The following is a 21,559-nucleotide window of genomic DNA, read 5'->3' on the forward strand; positions in this document are numbered from 1 at the left end:
CACAGGGGCTGTCCATAGCACATGCACAATCAAGGTTGGGGACACCAGTGGCGGCAGGCGGCAGGGTTCCAGATTCTGTTCCCCATTTACGCCACAGAATGTAGAGTTGCAGGCTGGTACCAGGTGAGGGGCCCTCTCCCACCTCCATGCTGGGTGGGCATGACTAATAGCTACTTCAGCCCACGTACACAACGTAGGTCCGTAAATATCACGACTGCTCTGACTGCAGCCGTGTGAGCCCATGTGCCACATTCCTCATAACACACAGGCCACTTGTTTCCCCAGTTACCAAACACATTGCGGCCCTCTGTGTGCCAGCCAGAAAAGCATCGGTTGTTGATCACAACCTGGGGTGGGGGACAGCAGGGTCTGCAGTGGCCGCATCTGGGTATGGTGCTGGTTGGCCCTCATCCTGACTGTGCCTCCCTGAACCCTGATTGGCTGACCACTCCCCACTAGACTTGCTTTCTCAGCATCCGCACATTGACTCAGTCCAGGTAGGAGTCACATAATATCCCCTACTGCATATGTTAGAATTTTATAAAGTAAATCCCAGGCATCCACACAGATGCACCAATCACAAACCAGGCAGAGCCCTCTGGATTTCAGACAGCCTGGGCTACTGAGGGACACGGTAGCTGGGGCCAGTGCTCTCTGCTCAGACCAGACGGCTGCTCTGCTTGCCAGCTGGCCAGGGCCCAGGGTGGAGCCTCAGGACAGTGCCGGTCTTGGCACTGCCCCGATGGGCTGTGTGACCTTCTGTAAGTTGTTGATTGTCTGAGCCTTGGCTATCTTATCCTCCAAATATGGGGCTGCACCAGATCGGAGTCCAGTCAATAAACAACCACAAAGCACCCACTGTGTGCTGGCACCACAAGGAAGGCACAGGAGCCTGGCCTCAACACAATCAGCTATCACACACAACAGAAAGAAGTGTTGGGTGGAGCTGAAAGTGCCACGTTGTGCCCTGGGGCCACAAAGGAGGGAGTAGTCAGCGGTCCCGCATGGGGCTGTGCGCCGGCTTCAAAGAGGAAGAGGCTATTTTTGAACTAGGCCTCAAAAGAGTGAGTAGGAGTTCCGTGGGTGGGGTCGCAGGACAAGCACCTGCAAATGCAGAGAGCTGGAATGGCGAGCACCTTGCAGAGCTCGGCTGGGTCTTTCATCACATCCGGTGCTCTGAAGTCCGAAGGAAGAGTTCTGAGAACCTGTGTTTTTAACAAGCTCCGTAAGGGACCCCGGCATGCAGGCCGTAGCTGCTGCATGTGGAGGAAAGAAATGAATGTGTGTACAAAAGTGAACTTGACCCTAGGGAAGTCCCTTTCTCTCTCAAGCTGTCTACCCATCTTGAAAGTGCTGGATCAGCCTGGTGGCTTTCAAGCTGTGTTCCAGAGAAGCCCAGAATGTCACTGGACTTGCCAAACTCCCCCCGTAGAGGAGGGGACAGGCCAAGAGGGCAAGTCTCAGAGCCCCATCCACCCTTCTCAGACCTCCTCTCCTTTTATCTGCTTGTTATTATACTGTGCTTTCGTCTGGTATTTTGTTTGTAGTAAAGTATCCCTGGCTACAAAGAACTTTTAAAACCACTGCCTTGGATGACCCCCAAGAATCCCCAGGGAGAAATTTTTAAATTCCGTGAAGGCAGGAACCTGTTTTTGTTGAGGATTTCTCTAACAAGTATGAACAGAGCATGAGGCTGTTTACCAGAAGCCAATTATTTTATTACCATGATTTAAAATGTTTTGTTGTGGTCCAGAAATCAATGAGCAGAGGGGGGGGGGGGGAATGTGGCATAACAATGCAGTGGATGTGAAGCAACCTTTCAAAAAACAATGCTTTTGAAGAGTAATTAAGAAATGGAAAATTAAGTGAGAAAGTCACACAAAATTGTACCAGACTTTGGTCCCAACTATAGGTGTTACACATCGAAGTTACTAGACCAGGTGGCGGTTCCTCAGACAATTCCACACAGAACGGCCACGAGCTCCAGCGATCCCACTCTGGGTGGAGAGAAAAAAAAACAGAAAAACCCAGAAAAACAAAAAAGGAGAAAAACCAAAGCAGAGACTGGAGGAGGCATTTGTACACCAACATCCAACCTGCATTATTCACAACGGCCAAAAAGATGGAAAACAACTCAGATGTTTATCAAAATAGATAAACAAAATGAGGTACACACATGCAGTGGAATATTATTAAATCTTAAAAAAGAAGGACATTCTGACAAATGTTTTACCATGGAGGAATCTCGAAGACATTATGCAGAGCAGACTAAGCCATCGCGCAGAAGGATACATATCGCGCGATCCTACTTTGATGAGTTACCTGGAGCAGTCAAATTCAGAGACAGAAGAGTGTCGAGATGGTAAATCTTATGTTTCTCTGTACTTTACCACAATAAACTAGATGCATGTGGAACAGCGGTGAATCCCCAGCAATTGGACTGTGGCCAAGCGATCGACTCACCCGTTCCACCTCTCTGCTTTTCCCAAAGAGAATACACCACTTCTAAAACCAAATTCAAACACTGTTCACTCAGATAAATCCAGCGGTTCTCTGACGCGTCCCAGAAATGCATTGTTGTCATTTACATAAATGTAAGCAACACTTTCTGTACTTAACAGGAACCAAGTTCAAGGATGCCAACTAAAGTATGGCCCAAACGACTCAGTCAAAACAAGTGGCAGGCAGAGTGGTCCTCCTTGCTGAGATTAGTTGTTCCTGTCTATATTTAAACAAACTTCAAATAAAAACGGAACCAAAATAAATCTTCTAATAAGCCCCCTGAGAAACTGTCTGGCTTGAAAAAGCTCAAGCCCAAACAGAAGAAAGCAAGCTACCAAAAAGTGGGGAACGGTTCATGTTTTTTTAGGTCATTAACTCACTGCAGCTGGGAAAGTGAATTCGTCAGTGGCTTTCTATTCCCCGGCTTCTGGAAAACGCTCTTGTGTGGAATGAATTCGGAATCCAAAAGGCGGCCCACCATTCACTGCAAGTCCATTTCCAACATGCTCCACCCCAGATAAATGTGGCACAAGTATTTAAAGAATATTGGTTTGGCCCTGGATGATGTGGCTTAGTGGATTAAGTTGCCAGTTTGTCAATCAAAGGGTCACTGGTTCCATCCCCAGTCAGGGCACATGCCCGGGTTGCAGGCCAGGTCCCCAGTAGGTATGTGAGAGGCAACCACACACTGATGTTTCTCTCCCTCTCTTTCCCCTTCCCTTCCCCTCTCTCTAAAAATAAATAAATAAAATCTTTAAAAAAAGGGGGGGAGGTTATTGGTTTGTAGGGCAGCCAGGGTGTCTGCCCTCCGTCGTTAGCCACATGAGGTCCCTTTGCTCACGGCTGGCTCAAGGACACACAGACCAGAAGGTAGCCTCCAGGGTAAGAATGCTGCAGCCGCACCCAGGCGTGGCCCCTCGCTGCCCGTGTGACCTCAGGCAGTCCTTTGGGGCCTCAGTGTCCTCTCCGAACCAATGGGAAGAAGGGCAAGCAGGGTTGTCCTTGCCGGATTGTTGTGAGGGTGAAATGATGCTGCCCGAGTAAAAGTGTCTACTAAGGTGTTGGATGCACAGTAGGTACACATAAACTTCCTTCTTTGTTTCCTAGATGTTCACTGTCCAAGATTCCTTTGTGTCTTGGTGGGGCGCTGGAGGGTGTTGGCAGGTACCAAGTGTCCGGATGCAGGATTAGGGTGATTCACTGGAATGGAGAGAGGGTCCGTCAGACCTCTGGCCCCAGCGGAGGCACAGGAGGGGAGCCCAACAGCCCCACGGCCGACTGGCAGGCCCAGGGCCCTTTCACAGGCAACCTGGGTGAGATTCAAGAGCAGGAAGATGGGCCCACTTCACAAACGAAGAAACAGAGGCTCAGAGGGGCTAAGTGTCGTATTCAAGGTCACACAGTTAGGAAACAGTCAGTTTTAGGGTTTTCTAAAACTCCCTTGGCGTGGGCCAGCGAGATCTCCCAGTCACGCTGGCTCTGCCACCAGTTCCTTTATTTAGTTAGTTGTTTACCTCCTGCCTCTTTCCTTCAAAAACAATAGGTTTCCAATGTCATCTACAAAATGAGGCTCTTCCTGCCTGAAGACCTTTGCATGTGTCCTTTCCTCTTCCGGGGACACATTTGCCTACCCCCCTTACAGCCACTCACCTGCCTTTCAGTTTCAGCCACAGTCACTTCCTAAGTGACTTAGGACCCCATATTCTTCTAATTCTCCTGGGTAACACTTGTTTTTGTCCGGTAGGGCACTGACTGCTCTCTGGACACACATGTCCGATGATCTGAGTCACAGAATCCACATATTCGTTGTGTGTTGATTGAATAAATGATTCAAAGCTCGGCTTCGTGGTCTTCAGGACCTTGCCCTCCCCTATCTACCATCACCCCGTTCTCTAAGGTTCTCATCTCTGAAACATGGGAGGCATGGGTAGGCTGGGGCGCCTGTTAGATTTCTGCCAGCTCACATAGTCTGTGACTCTATCAACTCAAAAAAAAAAAAAAAAGATCAACAACACAGAAAACAAACCAAAACAAAACCATGGTGATTCTGGCATGCTTGGGAGCTGACAGGTTTTTGCATTCTCTGGGCCTCAGTTTCCCTATCTACAAAACACTTAAGCACACTCTTCTAGGCTCTTTCCATCTCTAACAACTGTAATTCCCCAAAGAAGGGCTCTGACTTCCCCTTGCCCCTCACCTCAAGCTCTACCTCGGTACAGGCGCACAAAGAAAAAAGGTGACGCCCAGGAGCACCGTAGCAGCTAGTTTCTGTGCAGCATGGATGGCTGAGGGCAGAACAGAGTTTCTGAACTTTGCAGCCAAAGCCAGGACTCTGTCCCCAAGACCCTTCTCAAACGGTATGGGGGGAGGGACCTTGTTGGTAGCTGCTGGGCCTCCCAGGCCACACCACCCTGGTGTATTCCCAGAAGGCCCCACAGCAGATGCAGAAGGTAAGCGGTCTTGGGGATGGTACCATGTGACTTTACTCTGATGCTTGACTGAAGGTGGCAAAACCCCAAGACGGAGCAGAAGGTGCAGTGCAGGACTCCCGGGCCCCAGCAAGGTCCTGTGTGACCTTATAGGAGCTCCCATACCTCCCTGGGCCTGGGTTTCCCAGGAGGCTCCAGCTGGGGCTGTGCCAGCTGCCTGCTCATTCGGATGTTTTTCTCTCTGAAGGGAGCATAGGGCCATGATCAAGGGCACCGTCTCCTTGCTCGTTTCTGAGTCCCAAATCTTTCGCTCACCCCCGTGGCCTGGGAAATCTCTGAATCTTTCTGTGCTTCGCTATCCTCCTTTGCAACACTGGGGTTTCTGGGTGATGAAAAGGCGGGGTCCCTATCGAGCTCCCAGAACAGTGTCTGGAGTTCAGTGAATGCCCAGGAGGCGTGAGCTGCTATTGTGTTATAATTACTCTTGGTTCTGCACAGTACGTCCAAGCCCCATCCCTCGGAGGAAGCAAAGCATGAGCTTCAGTATGAGCCAAGCATGGCAGGAAACAGGAACTATAGGGGAAGGCAGAAAACCCTGGGATGCTGCCCCAGAACAGACGGATTTAGGGGCAGCTGTGGCCTCAGGCTGCCAGGCCCCGGAGCCTCTGGCTGCACTCAGGCTCAGTTCTGCAGGGATGGTCCTGGCCCATCCCCAGTTCGCCCTGGAGAGGACGCCCCTTCGGAGAGGAGAGCATTGAGACCCTGAAGATGCTGGACTTAGTCATCTCAGACACAACAGGTGGTTCTGTCTGATGGGACTGTTGGCTTCTCACCTCTGGGGAGCTGGAGGTGTGGGCATCACCCCTTCCCTTGGGCCCCAATGGGAGGGTCTGGATCCCTGTCCAGACTGCGAAGGCCAGAGACTTCCAATGCCAGCTTCTGCCAGGCCAGCCATTGGGAGAAGGGAAGGAGCAGTGAAGATGTGCCCAAGGGCATGCCTCCCAACAGGTGCTATAGACAGATGCTGTCTGCTTCTCCACGAGGAGGCCTAGAAATCCATAGTAATTCATTTTTATTATATTTTATCAAATATCAGTCCACGGAGGATTGGAAAGAAAGGAGAAAAAAGTCTTCAGACTTTTACCACACAGTCTTCAGACATTGTTCTGCCCTCTGGGGCCACCCCATTTGGCTTCAGTGAGCTCCACGTTCAAGGCCGAGGTGTGGGTCCCTGACTCACTAGAATGATTCCCCCAGCAGGCAGAACTCCCTCCTGGACCCTAGGAGCACATCACCCAGTGGCAAATGCATTGGGCCTCGCAATGTCTGCCGCCACTGAAGAGGCAGGGAGGGCCTGGCTTTAGCTGGGCACAGCCCAGAAGGCTGGGCAGGGAACAGGCATGGACATTCAGGGAAGCTACCTGCCTTCAGTGTTAAGAGCTGTCCACAGAGGGAAAGAATAAAACTGAAGAACCGGTGCACTATCTCCGGCTTTGAAGAGGCTCAAGTGCGGATCTGTTTCGGCCCGCTGTGAGGGGCTCTGTCAGGCGTAGAGACTTTTCATAGCTGACCGGGACTGGGGGGGGTCTCTGCTCAAACCCTTTTCTTTTACAAATGAAGAAAAACCTCAAAGCAAGTGCACCTTAGAACGCAGACAGGTTTGAAACCTTGAAGGCTCCCGGCCTTCCCTCCATTCATTCAGTTAATCCACGGTTCCTGAGGGCCTACTGTGTGTACGAGTGTTCTAAGCCCTGGGATGTGGCACTGAACCAAACACGGAAGGTCTCTGTTCTCACAGAGCTCACATTCTAGCTGGTAAATAAATAAAATTAAAATTTAACAAATAGTTAAATAAGGAAATAATTTGAGGCAGTAAAAGGGGCTATAAAGCAAATCAGAGACACTGACACATCGGGGTGGCTGGGGCGAGGTGGGGCGCTGCTGTTCTGGGGTGGCCTACGTGGGCTGGCGCTGGCTCACGCTGGCTTTGCCAGAGCCATTGGTAAATTTTCAGGAATTTGGCAAGCAAGTCATTAAACAGGGCCATTATTAAAAATTAAATTATCTAAACTTACACAGCCATTATTAAAAATTAAACTTACAGCCCTGGCTGGTGTGGCTCAGTGGTGTGAGTGCCAGACTGTGAAGCAAAGGGTCTCGGGTTTGAGTCCCAGTCAGGGCACGTGCCTGGGTTGTGGGCTGGGTCCCCAGTGGGGGGCATGTGAGGGGCAGCCACATGTTGATGTTTCTCTCCCTCTCTTTCCCCCTCCCTTCCCCTCTCTCTAAAAATAAATAAATCTAAAAAAAAAATTAAAGTTACAACTAAATGAATTCTGTTAAGAAGAAAATCATCAAAACTCATCGCTTCCTAATCATTTCACAAAACGGTCAACTCTCAAGGTTGCAAAACTCTACTGTATCCAGACCGACTGGAAAATAAACAGTACACTCCCAGTTCCTCAAGTGGTGGCTGGAGACTGGTCACGGTGGAAATATTTATATTGTGAAAAGCGACACCTACCACCTACCAGGACTTTCACTTTTTGAAGAGCTGGTCATGAAACGTTGAGCAGGCCTCCCACGGCTCGGGCTCAAACCCAGGCCCCCGTGTTTAGCTCACCCTTGCCTTCCGGCCAGAGGGTGTGGTGGTGCAGCCCGACTCTCTGGGGACGTGTGTGGGGACCTGGCCTCCCGTCACGTGAGTGCGAACTTTCCTCTTCCTTTTTTAATGCTTCCACTGTGAGAAAGCAAGTCTGGGATCTCCAAACAGATCTGTCTCTTCCTGCAAGAGAACTCTCTTCAACGCTATCGTCAAGTGTCTGTAAGACAGTGATTCATTCATATATTTATTCTTGATAAATTAAATCCTGTGGTGAGTGGCCACGCATTAAAAAATTTAAAGGGACCCTAAAGAGAATCTCTTTATAAATGTGTGTGGTCACTTCTGAATTCCTCTGGATTCCCACAGGCTGAGTTTCCTTCCTTCAAGGCATAACTGTTTGGCTAGCAGCTGAGTTACTATTGTTTCTCCAAAGGTACTGTTATTTCCACTACTACTACTGATGACAGTAGTGCCATTTATTAGTACCACATGTCAAGCACTAGGCAGTTTTATTATTTCTAAAATTCAGGAGACTTCCACCAAGATGGAGGCATAGGTGGAAACACTGTGCCTTCTCCCACAACCAAGTTTGAATACAACAAAGGTTTGGAGAAACAAAGACACAACCAAAGGACAGAAAATTGAATTATACGGAAGTCCGACTACATCTAACCATTCAACAGGGACGGTAAGAGGGGCGGAGCCAGCAGCGAGCAGGGTCGGGCAGGACAGGGCCCCCGACCCAGGCGCGCAGGCAGACGGGAACCAGTTGGGGTGCGGGGCAGACCGCGGGCGCATATTCGCGCACAGTGAGACAGACCACGCAGGCCCCAGGGGGCGAGGGCTGACGGCGGTGGCACACTCGCGTGCAGTGGGACGAAACGCGTGGGCCCGGTGACGGCAGCAACTGCGGCACCGGTGAGGGCCGGGGCGGCAGGCGGCGGACAGGACACCATAGTCCCTCTTTGACCCCGCCCCCACATACAGCGTCACAACCCAGCGACTTAGTTGCCCTGCAAGACCAGTGAGAGCCATTGTCCCTCTTTGACCCCGCCCCCACCTACAACGTCACAACCCAGCGACTGAGTTGCCCTGTTCTAGTGAACACTTTAGGGCTCTGATCCTGCTATGGAACAGGCACGAACAACCCGAAAGATGGCACAAGAAGAACTCAAAGTCCCAGAGCCAATAACTCTAAGCGACCGAGAAATTGCCAGCCTCTCAGAAGCACAATTCAGGACACTATTTATCAGGATGCTCACAGAACTGGTTGATTATAGTCACAAATTAGAGGAACAAAGTTACAAATTAGAGGAACGTGTGAGGGCTGGACTGATTGAAATGAAGGGAGATGCACAGGAAACCAATAGTGATGGAAAGGAAACGGGGACACAAATCAATGGAATGGACCAGAAGGAAGAACAAAACATCCCACCAGAAAGGAATGAAGAAATGAGAATTCAAAAAAATGAGGAGAGGCTTAGGAACCTCCAGGACATCTTTAAACGTTCCAACATCCGAATTATAGGGGTACCAGAAGGGGGAAAGAAACAGCCACGAGTGGAAAACGTATTTGAACAAATAATAAAGGAGAACTTCCCCAGTCTGGCAAAGGAAATAGACTTCCAGGAAATCCAGGAAGCTCAGAGAGTGCCAAAGAAGTTGGACCCAAGAAGGAACACACCAAGGCACATCATAATTACATTAGCCAAGACCAAAATGAAGGAGAGAATCCTAGAAGCAGCAAGAGATAAGGGGACAGTCACCTACAAAGGAGTACCCATCAGACTGTCAGCGGATTTCTCAAAAGAGACCTTACAGGCAAGAAGGGGCTGGAAAGAAGTATTCCAAGTCATGAAATCCAAAGACCTACAGCCAAGATTGCTTTATCCAGCAAAACTTTCATTTAGAATGGAAGGACAGATAAAGTGCTTCTCAGTTAAGGTCAAGTTCAAGGAGTTCATCATCACCAAGCCCTTATTATATGAAATGCTAAAGGGACTTACATAAGAAAAAGAAGATGAAAAATATTAACAGTGAAAGGACAGCAAACACACAGCTATTAACAACCACACCTAAAACAAAAGCAAACCAAGAAGACAGCTAGATCAGGAGTGGAACCATAGAAATGAAGAACACATGGAGGGTTAGAAACAGGGGGGTGGGAGGGGGAGAAGAGGGGAGAAGGCACAGAAAATAGCATAGATGGTAGGCAGAAAATAGATAGGGGGGAGGGCGAGAATAGTGGGAGAAATATAGAATCCAAAGAACTTGAGACACGTGGTTATAAACTAAGGGGGGGAGAATGGTGGGGGAGGGAGGGTGTGGGTGGAGGGGATTGAAGGGGGGGAATAGAACAACTGTAATGGTATAATCAATAAAATATATTTAAAAAAAATAAAAAAATAAAATTCACAGCAACCCATTTTACACATGAGAATATTGAGGTTCAGTGGTTCAATAACTTGACTAAGACCAGGCTGCCCCTGCAAGAGGTCCCTGGAAGGCTTTTCCCTTTTGCACTCAGCCCTGGGACTCCTTACACCTGTAGGATTGTGTGGCACCACAGGCTCCCCCATTTCCGGTGGCTTTGGTGGACTTTGTGACTGCTGAGTTTGGTGGCAGGAGCCCCCACCCCCCTACCCCCACCCAGAGCAGAGCGAACCGAGCCGACATGGAATGTAGGACAGTGACTCAAGTTTGGCCAGTTAGCAGCTTTGCATCCTACAACAGTGGCAAGACCCTGGCCAGTGTGGCTCAGTTGGTTGGGTGTCGCCCCCTAAAGCAGCCAGTTCCTGGTCAGGGCGTGTGCTTGGGCTATGGGTTCAGTACCAGGTCAGGGTGCACTCAAGAAGCAACCCATCCATGTTTCTCTCCCTTTCTCTCTCCTTTCTCCTCTCTCTAAAATTACAATAAACAAAATCTTTAAAAAAATTTAAAAAGTGGCATGAAGACAAGGGCACCCAAACTAGGACGGAATTAAAAGCATTTATTAACTACATTAACTAATCCCAAGACCTGGCCTTTCTCTCTCTCTGCAGCCTCTTCCAACCACGGTTCTTCGCTCCCTCTGGCTGACTTCTATCTGAGCGGCGACAGGCAGGGTCCCTGTCATGGACTGGGCATGGATCTGTGCCCCAGTGAATTCTCCAAAGCTGCCCCCACCTTCCAAACCACCTTTCCTCCCCCCGAACCCCACCCAAGTTTACAAGCCACACTATGGAGTCAGAACGGGCTCTCCCGCCTCAGGTCTGCCACTGTAGTCTGCAAAGACTTTGCAGACCTCACAGGGTTTTTGTGAGGCTCCAGCAAGACGGACCTATGACTTCCCTTTCCAAACTGTCCACTAGTATAGGGAACTCGAATAATAATTTTATCATTCTTTTTCAGTTTCCCCCAGCTTCTTGCTGTCAGCCCATAGCCCCCAGTCCATCTCTCCCAGGGCCCATTTTTTCTACCCAACCTCGAGACACCATTCCACCCTCCTGACCACATCTGCCCGGAAGCCTCCCCTTCCCCCCTCTTCCCAGTCGTGTTCTCTCTGGGCTCTCCTCCGCCACCTAGATCCCTCCCTCTCCAGCAAGGACCTGACCCAAGTGGCAACTTCATGGTTTTCCCTTCCATTCACATCTGCCAAGATCACGTGGGCTCAGAGAAAAACCACAGGAAGCTCTCGCCAACCACCCAATTCCCTCTAAGTGCTTGTGTGGGGTTTCTGGGTCCTCAGAAATGCGAGCCCCAAGCCTCCGATCTGCACCCTGCTGCCATCAACATCTGTCCTTTATAAGAGGCTATTCAGGGTGAAGATAGTGTAACGACCCCAGGAGCTCAAGTCTGGGCAAGTGGCGCAGCTGGTCTGCATGGCGCGCAGCCGAGCTCCGTGGCCTCCACAGCGGAATTAGGCAAACAGAACAGACCAGCTCTCGGGCTGGAGATTTAGATGACATATTTTTACTTCCTCTTTTTAGAAGTAAAGGGCTTTCATTTTTCAGTAATTTTTCTTATTTTTGCAGGGGGCTTTATTGAATTTACTGAATTTATTGGGGTGACATCGGTTAACACAATTATATAGGTTTCGGGTGTACAGTTCTAGACTGCATCGTCTGTATATTGTACTGTGCATTCACCACCCCAAGTCAAGTTTCCTTCCATCCCCGTTTAGCCCCCCTTTACCCTCTTCTACCTCCCCCCACGTCCCCTTTCCCCCTGGTAATCACCATGCTGTTGTCTGTGTCTATGCGTTTTCTTTGTTTTTTGCTTAATCCCTTCACCTTTTTCACCCAGCCCCACAAATCTCCAACTGCAGGACTTTTAGCAATAATTCTGGATTGAGTATACTCAATGATGACCCCCTTGCTTTCAATCCACGGACCAAATAGACATCACTCTGACTTGCCCAACTAACCCACCGAGGCTGCCTCTCTCGGAAGTGAAAGTAAAGCTCCCGCCAGCAGCCCTTTCAGCCTAGGCTGGAAGTGGGGTGCCTTGCCCCAGGTCTGACAGCCGCTAACGGATGCAAACCCAGGCAGCGGCCCCCAGAGCACACTTACCCCCCAGAGCAGGTCACATGAAGAGTGCTGTGGTCCTGAGCAGTGTCCCCTCTGGCTCCAGCAGCTCACAGTGGAGGAGGGAAGAAGCACCGACACCCCACAGAATCTGACTGGGGCGGTGTACTGGAGTATGCCCAGGGAGCTGGGGGAGGGGAGGAGGGGGACGTACCTCATTCACAGGAGGCAAGATGAGAGATCGGTTTCACAGAGAGGAGGATGATGAAGCGAGCTCTCCAAGGATAAACAGGAACAGCAGGTGGGTTGGAGAAAGGTGAGGAGAGCATTCCAAGCAGAAGGAGGGGTGTGGGGGCGCGCGGGGGGGGGGGCAGAGCCATAAACCAGGAGAGGGGTTCAAGAATTACAGTAGTTCCCTGAGGCTGAAGCAGAAATTCTAAGGAAAGAGGTGATGAGGTTGATAAGAAGTTTAGAGAACAGCGCATTCAAGACCTTAAATTCACCTGAGGGAATATATGCTTTATCCTGAGGAGGCTTACAAACACTGAAAAACCCTATCAGTTGGCTGGGAAGAAGGATTGGGTAATGAGACTACTGCAAGGCCTAAGGCTGGAGTGGGGAATGGGGGAGGCAAAGAGCAAGGGTCTGGGATGGAGAGGAGTACGCCCCAAGTAAGCGGGGGGGGGGGGGGGGGGTTTGTACTCANGGGGGGGGGGGGGGGGGGGATGTGAAAGTGAAATTACTATTTGAAGAGTTGATAAAGAGGTAGGATTAACCAAACCACAGCATAGATTTTACGACTCAGGTGCAAGAGGGCAGGGCAGGCAGGTGACTCCCAGGCAAAGGGACCATGTGTGCAAAGGGCACTGCCATACTTGATTAAAGAACAACTGTACCAACTTGTAGTCTGTACAATGGAGGTTGGTTTAGAGAGAGAATTTGGGGACCTGTATCAGGGAGTTACTGACAGATCTATGTGGTTAACTGGGTTATTGTTCCCAAGTGTCATTCCCTGCCAATAGGCAGAGCATATAGCTCTGCCCCATGGATTATGGACTTGGTCAAATGACTGGCTTTGACCAGTGGAATGTGGGTGTATGTGATAGTGTGGAGGCCCCAGTTCAGAGTGAAGGCTTTAAAGGCATCACGTCGCCTCTTTCCTCCACCTCTCACCACGGAAGTAACATGTACTGGAGAGAAGTAGCTCCTACAGCCTGAATCTTGGGAGGAGATAAATGGAGCAGAACCACAGAAACCGTGCAGCTGCAACTGCCCTACAACTGTCTTGCAATGTGAACAATGATTAAACCTTTGTGGTCACCAGTTAAGACCTGGGGGGGGGGGGGTGTTTGTTATGCAGCACAGCTGCACCAAGAGCTAACTGATACACACTATCTGTGTGAGATAAGGGAACAGAAGGTGAAGAACCTTACTTTTCATGATTAGGAGTTATGCACATGGAAAGTCAATAGAGAAACGTGCAGTTGATGAACTTCCTCACCTCCAAATCTCAGAGGTGGAGACAACCATCCTCCTTTCAGAGCCGACCCTCCCCATTTCCTCCTGCTCCTCTAACACAGTGCTCTATTGGCCACCCCGCCCCTTTCCTGCACCAGATCCTTCCCTGGAGCCCATATCTCACTGGTCTTATCTATCCTGAAATTACTTCCTTCTTCTCGTCTTCCTACAACTGTATAGCTCAGCTTGGTCTTCTCACTGACCTTCTCAAACTTCGGGAAGGAGTTGAATATACTCGCCATCTCCATTTTTTCCCTCTCACCTGTCAGCAATCTAGCTGGCCTGCCCCACGTTCCAGTGAAAGGGCTTTCAGTATATACTTCAGTAATCTCCAAATTGCCCAATGCACTTTCCAGTCCTTATCCTCCGATTCTGCGCCATACCATTTAGCGTGGAGGTAAATTCATTATCTCCCAGCCCCACACATTCCTCTTTACGTATCCTCTCAGCTAGCGGAACCATTCTTCACCCAGCGACCCATGGCAGAAAGCCAACGCAAGATAATGAATTCTGTTCCAGACTTGCCAAGTTTGCAGTGCCTTTGAGACATCCAAAGAGAGATGCACAAAATAGCAGTTAATCCGGTGAGCTGGGGCCCCCCCGAAACAGAGAGCTGGAGATAAAGACGATTGTTAGAGAGGTAGCATTTAAAGCCGTGAGTCTGGATGAACTTGCCTCGTTTACAGAGTCCAAATACCAGGCCTTTAAATCTCAGGTGATACACAGAGAGCTCTCCTGAGTCAGAAATCCCTCCTCCCAAGGTCACTTCTCCAACCATCATTCGATTCCTTCCCTCCTGGGTCATGGCTCCTATTGACCTCCCCACCATCATTTCAGTTCATATTCTGTATCCTGCTGTTGTCCTCACCAGTGACTCCTAAAATTCCATCACAAAATAAAAGGTATGAGCTACCACTGCCCAATCACTGAAATAGCTAAAATCAAAAAGACCGACAGCACCAGTTCTTGTCAAGGATGCGGAATAATCACGAAGCTAATACACTGCTGTGTTAGGTAAACTGGTGTAACCTGTGACCCAACAGCTTTATCTTAGGTGAAAACAAATGTCTAAAGAAGAAATCTAGATGGAGAGCAGTTAACAGCTAGTGGGGGAGGTTAGGGGGAGGGGGGATTGAGCAAAACGGAGAAAGGACTCATGGACATGGACAATAGTGAGGTGACTGCTGGATGGAGGCAGGTATAAGGGGACTAAAATACAATAAAAAATAATTTTTTTTGAAAAAAGAATTCTGTAAGAAATAACAGCCAGCCCTAGCTGCTGTGGTTCAGTGGATTGAGCACAGGCCTGCGAACCAAGGCATCATGGGTTCAATTCCCAGTCGGGGCACACGCCAGGGCTGCAGGCCAGGTCCCCATTAGGGGACGCATGAGAGGCAACCACACATTGATGTGTCTTTCCCTGTCTCCCTCCCTTCCCCTCTCTCTAAAAATAAACAGATAAAACTCTTTTTAAAAAAAGAAAGAAAAAGAAAGAACAGCCAAAACTGAGAGTAACCCAAATGTCCATTAACAAGAGAGTGAATAAGCAAATCATGGTATATCCATGCAACGGAATACTACTCAGCAATAAAAAGGAAGCAACTACTCATGTATGCAGCAACACGGCTCAATTGGAAAGACACAATGGCCAGTGCAATAGTGTCTTTCACTGAGCCAGACATGAAAGAGCTATATGGCATGATTCCACGTATGTGAAGTCCAAGAGCAGGCAAAATTAATAAATCGTGAGAAAATCAGTAAGTGGTTACCTTGACGGGCAGAAGGAAAATTGAAAGTGGGAACTTTCTAGGATGTTGTCATATTTTACATCTTTTTTTTGAGTGGTGGTTACACAGGTGTAAAGAACTGTCAAAACGTTTAAACACAACACTTAAGATTTGTGGATTTTATTGTATATCAATTACACTTTCAAAATTTGAAAGGCACATACTTTTAACGTATCCGTAAAATAAACAGGAAAGTGAAAGTACAGGGCCAAACACGTTCGTTTCAAACAAAATTGTATTTATGCTATGAATTCACCTGGATGAGTGCCAGTCCCTCACACTCAATGCTGCGCCGCCGCCCCCACCCCCACCCCCCGCCAGTCATTCTCCCTCCCTTTGCTCTGATCTTAAGGACATCTGTCCATTAACCATTTTCTAGCCACCACGAGATGATTCAATGGTAAGAGCACACGGCTTAGAACCAGACGGAGCTGCATTCAAACCCAGCTTCATGTAAGAGCTGAGGAGTGAGCCTTCACTTCCTCAACTGTGGAAAGCGTTAATGACACCCACCCCACCCTGAGGGGCTGCACTAAGACACAGCCCTGTGCTGATCAGCTGCTGGGCAACCTCATTCTGTCTTACTTCAGCCTGTGGAACCAGCTCACATGTGAATATCCCCTAAAGTCCTGCAAAAGCTCAGAGGCTGAGACTCACAGAAGGGTAAGGAGGTGGGGACCCTGGGGCCCTGGAGTTAGGGTCTAAGTGGATTGGGGCTGAGCTGGAGAAATGACTGCTTCACACCACAGTGGCCAGAGAAAGGTACCCGTGGCCTACAGGTTTTAGGAGGTAAGATTTGGCTACTAAAGGATCTTGCCCAGATCACTCTGCACCCTCCTGGCTCAGTTTCTGCAGGCTGGGTCTGAGAAATTTGGTATTAAACATGCCCCCCCTGTGCCGCACCACCCCCCCCACCCCCACCCGGCCTGTGGGGCTGGGTTGATTGGGTGAGCTCCAGTAGACCAAAAGTTCCTGAGTTCCATTCTGGTCTGGGCACATGGTTTCAGGTTCGGTCCCCAGTTGGGGCGCCTGCAAGAGGCACTTTGCAACAGATGGACATTTCTCTCTCACACTGCTGTTTCTCTCCCTTTCTCCCTCCCTTCCCCTCTTTCTGGAATCAGCAAAAGAAAAAAATGTTAAAAACAACCACCACCACCTCTGGGAGTTACCAGCATACAGAAGAGATAAAGGCAGAACTGAACGGGTTCTCCACTGTGTTGGCCCTTGAGCCAGGATCCCTGGGGCATAATTTGAAATCCCCTGGACCCAGTAAACCCTAGGGACTCTTTCCCTGCTTCCAACCTGCCTTATTCAGCCAATAACACCTGTTACTTCGAACAGTAACTGGGATCTGCACCTGCCCCCCCCCATCTGGTAAGGGAGGCAAGGTATACCCCAGAGATAACTCCGAACAAGGGCTTAGTGTAGCCAAAGAAGCACGGACGTGCACAGGAGCAACTATATCCTCTCCCTGGCGCCCCTCCACACAGGAGCCCCTCCACACTCGGCTCGTTCCTGACTCGGAGCAGCATTCCTTTTCCGAGTCGAGTCGTGGAAACTCAGGCAGTGTCTGGGAACGTGTCTCCGAGCCAGGAGGCGGCAAGGCCAATGGTTCCCTCCTGCAGCTCCTGCCTCCTGAGACACACCCAGGTGAATGAATACTCGGGACCCTGAAAGAGGGCAAAAGACAAGCGAAGCCACTAAAGCAGCCGCCTGGGTCCGGGTTCCTCCTGAGGGGAGGGGCGGCGCTGACACCCCCCGCACGGCCCTCCTCCTTCCCCGCGGGCCAGCGGGAAGATCGGGGAATCTCTGGTCGCTCGTCTTTCCCCCCGCCTGACATTTTTCCCCCCACTGTTTTTTGGCCGCCTTTCAAGAGTTTGTGTAATCATTCCGTTTAGCTGTTTTTCTGCCTTTTTCTAACGTGGAGTGGTGTCCCTTTCTTTACAGAGTTAAATGGGCCCTTTCACATGCCATCACCCCAAAGAAGCATGCCCTTTGCTGCAGAAGTTACAAAGCCCGAAACTTTCCGCATGCCAAGTTTTTGGCTTGGTGTTGGGCTCTGCGAGCGCTCACTTCTTTCCCTGCGTCCGTGCACCCCTCGCTCTACGCCCGGGCTCCCCTTCCCAAGAGACAGCCTCTTCCCATCCAGTCCTGGGCGAGAGCCATGCTTCCTTCCTGTCCCGGAGACGGGGACAGGCTGCTCAGTGCTTTTGAGACTTCTTCGGTGGTCTTACCCCAGCTCCCTGAGCCTCCTCTCTTCCGCCCTCTCGCCGCGGACCCGAGGCGGAGGCCTCCGCCCGCAGCCCCTCAGGCCCCGGTCTGGAAGGCTGAGCCGAGACAGCGACAGGGACCGGATGGGGACAGTGATGGGGTCCGCTTGGGAAGGCAGAGACGAGAACAAAAGCAGGGGCGCAGGGCAGAAATCGGGCAGGGCGGGAGCGGTAGCCCTTTTCTCCCCACTTCTCCCGCGCCCCAGCCCACAACCCGGGAGTCCGGCCCTGCTCGCGGCCTCGGGGACCTCGGGCGGCGCCCTGCGGGACCCACCTGATCCGCAGAAGCTGGGTGAGCTCGGGAACGGACCGCGCCTCCGCGGCGCCCTCGGCTGTCCAGACGGGCGCTCGGCTTCACGCCGCCTCGGGCGGAGCCGGCCGAGTGTGCAGCCTGCGCTCCGGCCGCACGCCCGGCGCTCCCTGGGGCAGCGGGGAGAGCGCAGCGGGCAGGAGCGCGGGGCCGCGGCGAGCGCTCGGCGGCGGCGGGGCACTCGGGGCGAGGCGCCGCCCGCGGCTATTTATGCAAAGCGGATCCCGCCCCGGACACAGCGCAGGGGCCCGCCGCGTCCGGGCTCGAAGGCCAGTGCGTGCGCGTCCGGTGGCCCGGAGGCTCAGAGAGTGTTTGTTTCATTTCACTCAGGCAGAAAAAAGCCTGAAATCAGCAAAAAAAGAGAAAAGAAAATCCCTGGTGACGGTGGCTGGCTGGGCCTTTGCCACCCCGGGCCGGCACGTGGTGAGGGTGGGGGTGGGGGACCCGGCGTCAGAGGGGGTGGGGTCTGTCACCCTGCTCTTTAAGGAGTGGCCTCGGCGCCCCGGCGCCCCGCCGCACGGTGGGGAAGCGGCGAGCCTGGGAGGTCCGAGCCACCATTGTTTCCTGGGGAAGGGAGCGCCTAGACTCCGCAGCGACAGGCCGGAGGGCTCTCGCGGTTCTAGCCCTTCCCTCCCCCCAAGGCCAAGTCCTGAGCGCGGGGAGTGAGGGTTTGTCCTCCCGCACCTGGTGCGGGTCCTGTGCACCGACGTAGCGACCTTTGAACCCACAGTGTCTTAAACTGGGCTCTCCACATCCCCTGGGGTTCTCCGCTGGAACTGTTTAGAAGGGGCCCCAGCGGGGTGTCTGCGTTGGTTAGAGCATCTTTCTGCGGTGCCAAGCGAACGGTTAAAGCAGCGCCGTTGGCTGCTCAGGCCTATAACTTCGTTAGGCAGGACTGCCATTTTACTCGTCTGAGCTTCTGTCGCAGTACTGGAAGTAAGTGGGCGGCAAGATCGAACCAATACTGACAGCCCCCACGGCCGCAGGCAGAAGATAGCATTGCGGTCTCGGGTTACCTCGCCCCAACAGCCCAGGGGCCACAGAGCAGCACCCCACTCTTTTTTAATCCAATTATAATCCGTGGAAAAACTCAGCCCCTCAACCCCTCCGGGTCAGTGTATCTGTCCACACCACGTGGCTCTCCTTTCTTGGAGAGTAAATGAAACTTTACTCTCTACACTTTCTTCTCTTTGTGAATTCTTTCCCGGCAACCGGCGCCCACCACCCTAACACCGAGGTTGCGGGCTAGGGAAGAGCGCATACAAGAATCAGCCAATGCATGCCCAAGTAAGTAGAACAACAAAGCAGTGTCTCCTCCTTCTTGTCTCTCTCTCTCTCAAAGTAATTCTCTCTCTCTCAAAGTAATGCATAAACGATTTCATTTCTTTTAAATTTATTTATTTATCTTTAGAGGGGAAGGAGTGAGGGAGAGAAACATCAATGTATGGTTGCCTTTTAGTGTGTCCCCTGCTGGGAGTTGGCCTGCAGGGAACTGACCTGCAACCCAGGCATGTGCCCTGACTGGGAATCGAACCGCGATATTCTGGTTTGCAGGCCCGCACTCAATCCACTGAGCTACACCAGCCAGGACGATTTCATTTTTAAAAAGTTGTTTAGAAAGGAACCAAGAAGCAGTCTGTTGCAGAGTGTGTGCCTCTGCGCCCAGTAGGACAGCGATGCACTTCCGGTGAGCTGCCTTGGGCACCTCAGGCCTCCCGGGTTTGTGTGGATGGGGAGGGGCCACGTGACAAGCTGGGGGAGGCCCACCTGGTGGCCCTCCAAACTCGGAGACATAAGTAACCACATAGGATGATTGGAAATTAAAACTTTCTAACTAAAAGCAGTTCATGGCGGGTAGTCTAATCCTAGGTAAATATTTTTCTCTAACAAAGGTCAATCTTTACCTTCACTGAGCTTATTTGAAGAGTTGGAGAGGGAGGGATCTGAGGTGGCGGAGGAGAGCCCAGAGAGAACACGTCTGGGAAGTGGGGGGAAGGGGAGGCTTCCGGGCACATGTGGTCAGGAGGGTGGAATGGTGTCTCGAGGTTGGGTAGAAAAAATGGGCCCTGGGAGAGATGGACTGGGGGCTATGGGCTGACAGCAAGAAGCTGGGGGAAACTGAAAAAGAATGATAAAATTATTATTCAAGTTCCCTATACTAGTGGACAGTTTGGAAAGGGAGGTCATAGGTCCGTCTTGCTGGAGCCTCACAAAAACCCTGTGAGGTCTGCAAACTGGGAATTATTTTACATATGGGAAAACCCAGGCCTAGAGATTTACTGTTTTGGTCAAAGCCTTTGCAGAATACAGTGGCAGACCTGAGGTGGGAGAGCCCGTTCTGACTTCATAGTGTGGCTTGGAAACTTGGGTGGGGTTCGGGGGGAGGGAAGGTGGTTTCGAGGGTGGGGGCAGCTTTGGAGAATTCACTGGGGCAGGTCCATGCCCAGTCCATGACAGGGACCCTGCCTGTCCCCTGAGCCTGTGTCTTTCTGTTTTTTAGGGGTTTTTTGCATCTACATAACATACCTGATAACAGTAACTTTAGAATATCAAAGTAATTTCTCTTTTTTTTGGACCCCTTAAAGAATAACCAGAGAGCACAAATCCCCTGGTTGTTATTGTTACCACGTTAATTGTTAACTATTAACTATCCTGTACTCACAGATGGAAAAGAAGTACGTGTCTCCTTTTACTTCTCATCCAGTCCCAGAGATTCCTCCTTCTTTGCTTTCTCCCGCCTCCCTAAAGTATGGCCAACGAATTTCCCTTAAACCCCCTCACACCTCCTCCTTTGATTGTAATGTATAAAATAAGCTGCAAAATGCCATTCTCTGGAGGTTTCCTCAATCTGTTGAGGTTTTGCTTCCCAGCAGTTGTCATCAGTTTGGCTTAAACTCATAACAGTTCTTACCAGTTTGGATGGTTCGTTTACAAGTTGACACTTGTAAGGACAAAAAGTCATCTCAGTCCCAACCTTGGGTTCAGGATCCTCTATTGTACCAGTGAAAACTCAAAACTTCCTCTTGCCAAGATCATTTCCATTGTACATCAATTTCAGAGGCTAGGAGATTAGCTTCTTAAATATTTTAGTGCCTTGGACATGTAATTTGACACCATGAAAAGTGACACAGAGCACAGACCGCAGGAAAAACTACTGGTTTCATGCTAATGAGAAGAGTGAAGGTCTGGTTAAATACTTGAAGGATGCACCCGAGGCCAGGGTGTCATCTGGGGCTTGGGAGAATGGTTTCCTGATGGGTCCAGTGGAGTGAAGTGGTGGGAGAATTGCATTATCAGGCCCACATGGTGCCTCAGGAATGAGCCTTGGGGAGCACAATGGGTCCTTTGCCAGAGCATAAATTGTGCCTTTACTGTCTTTGGTGGACACGCTTGTAGTGCTTCACTGGTAGTGAGCATCGCAGTAAACCTACACTGAGCAATGTCATACCGAGGGCTGTGTTTCCCACTTTTCATTACCGAACTTGAGAATGCATTGTTGAAACTGCCTGGCACATCAAACTGAGTTATAAACGAGTTTTCATGTTTTAAGAAAACAATGACCAACTCTGACGGTGGCTCGAGTAATGTCACTCCTGATCCAAATCAAATAGGACGAGGCGGGAAACATAAAACTCT

At 50.6% G+C, this 21,559-nt stretch overlaps 1 protein-coding gene across 1 annotated transcript in view; it reads right to left on the reverse strand.

Annotated features, from left to right (window-relative positions):
- Positions 1-18,109, reverse strand: part of GGTA1 (glycoprotein alpha-galactosyltransferase 1 (inactive)) — a 56,059-nt gene extending 37,950 nt beyond the window's left edge. The window contains exon 1 of the mRNA XM_037059190.1: positions 17,888-18,109. The gene's annotated coding sequence lies outside the window, so the exon portion shown is untranslated. The remainder of the gene's footprint in view (positions 1-17,887) is intronic.
- Between the last annotated feature and the right edge of the window lie 3,450 nt (positions 18,110-21,559).

Source organism: Sturnira hondurensis, unplaced genomic scaffold, assembly GCF_014824575.4.
Source record: "Sturnira hondurensis isolate 20B ecotype Veracruz unplaced genomic scaffold, ASM1482457v3 Scaffold0010448, whole genome shotgun sequence".
Taxonomy (NCBI): domain Eukaryota; kingdom Metazoa; phylum Chordata; class Mammalia; order Chiroptera; family Phyllostomidae; genus Sturnira; species Sturnira hondurensis.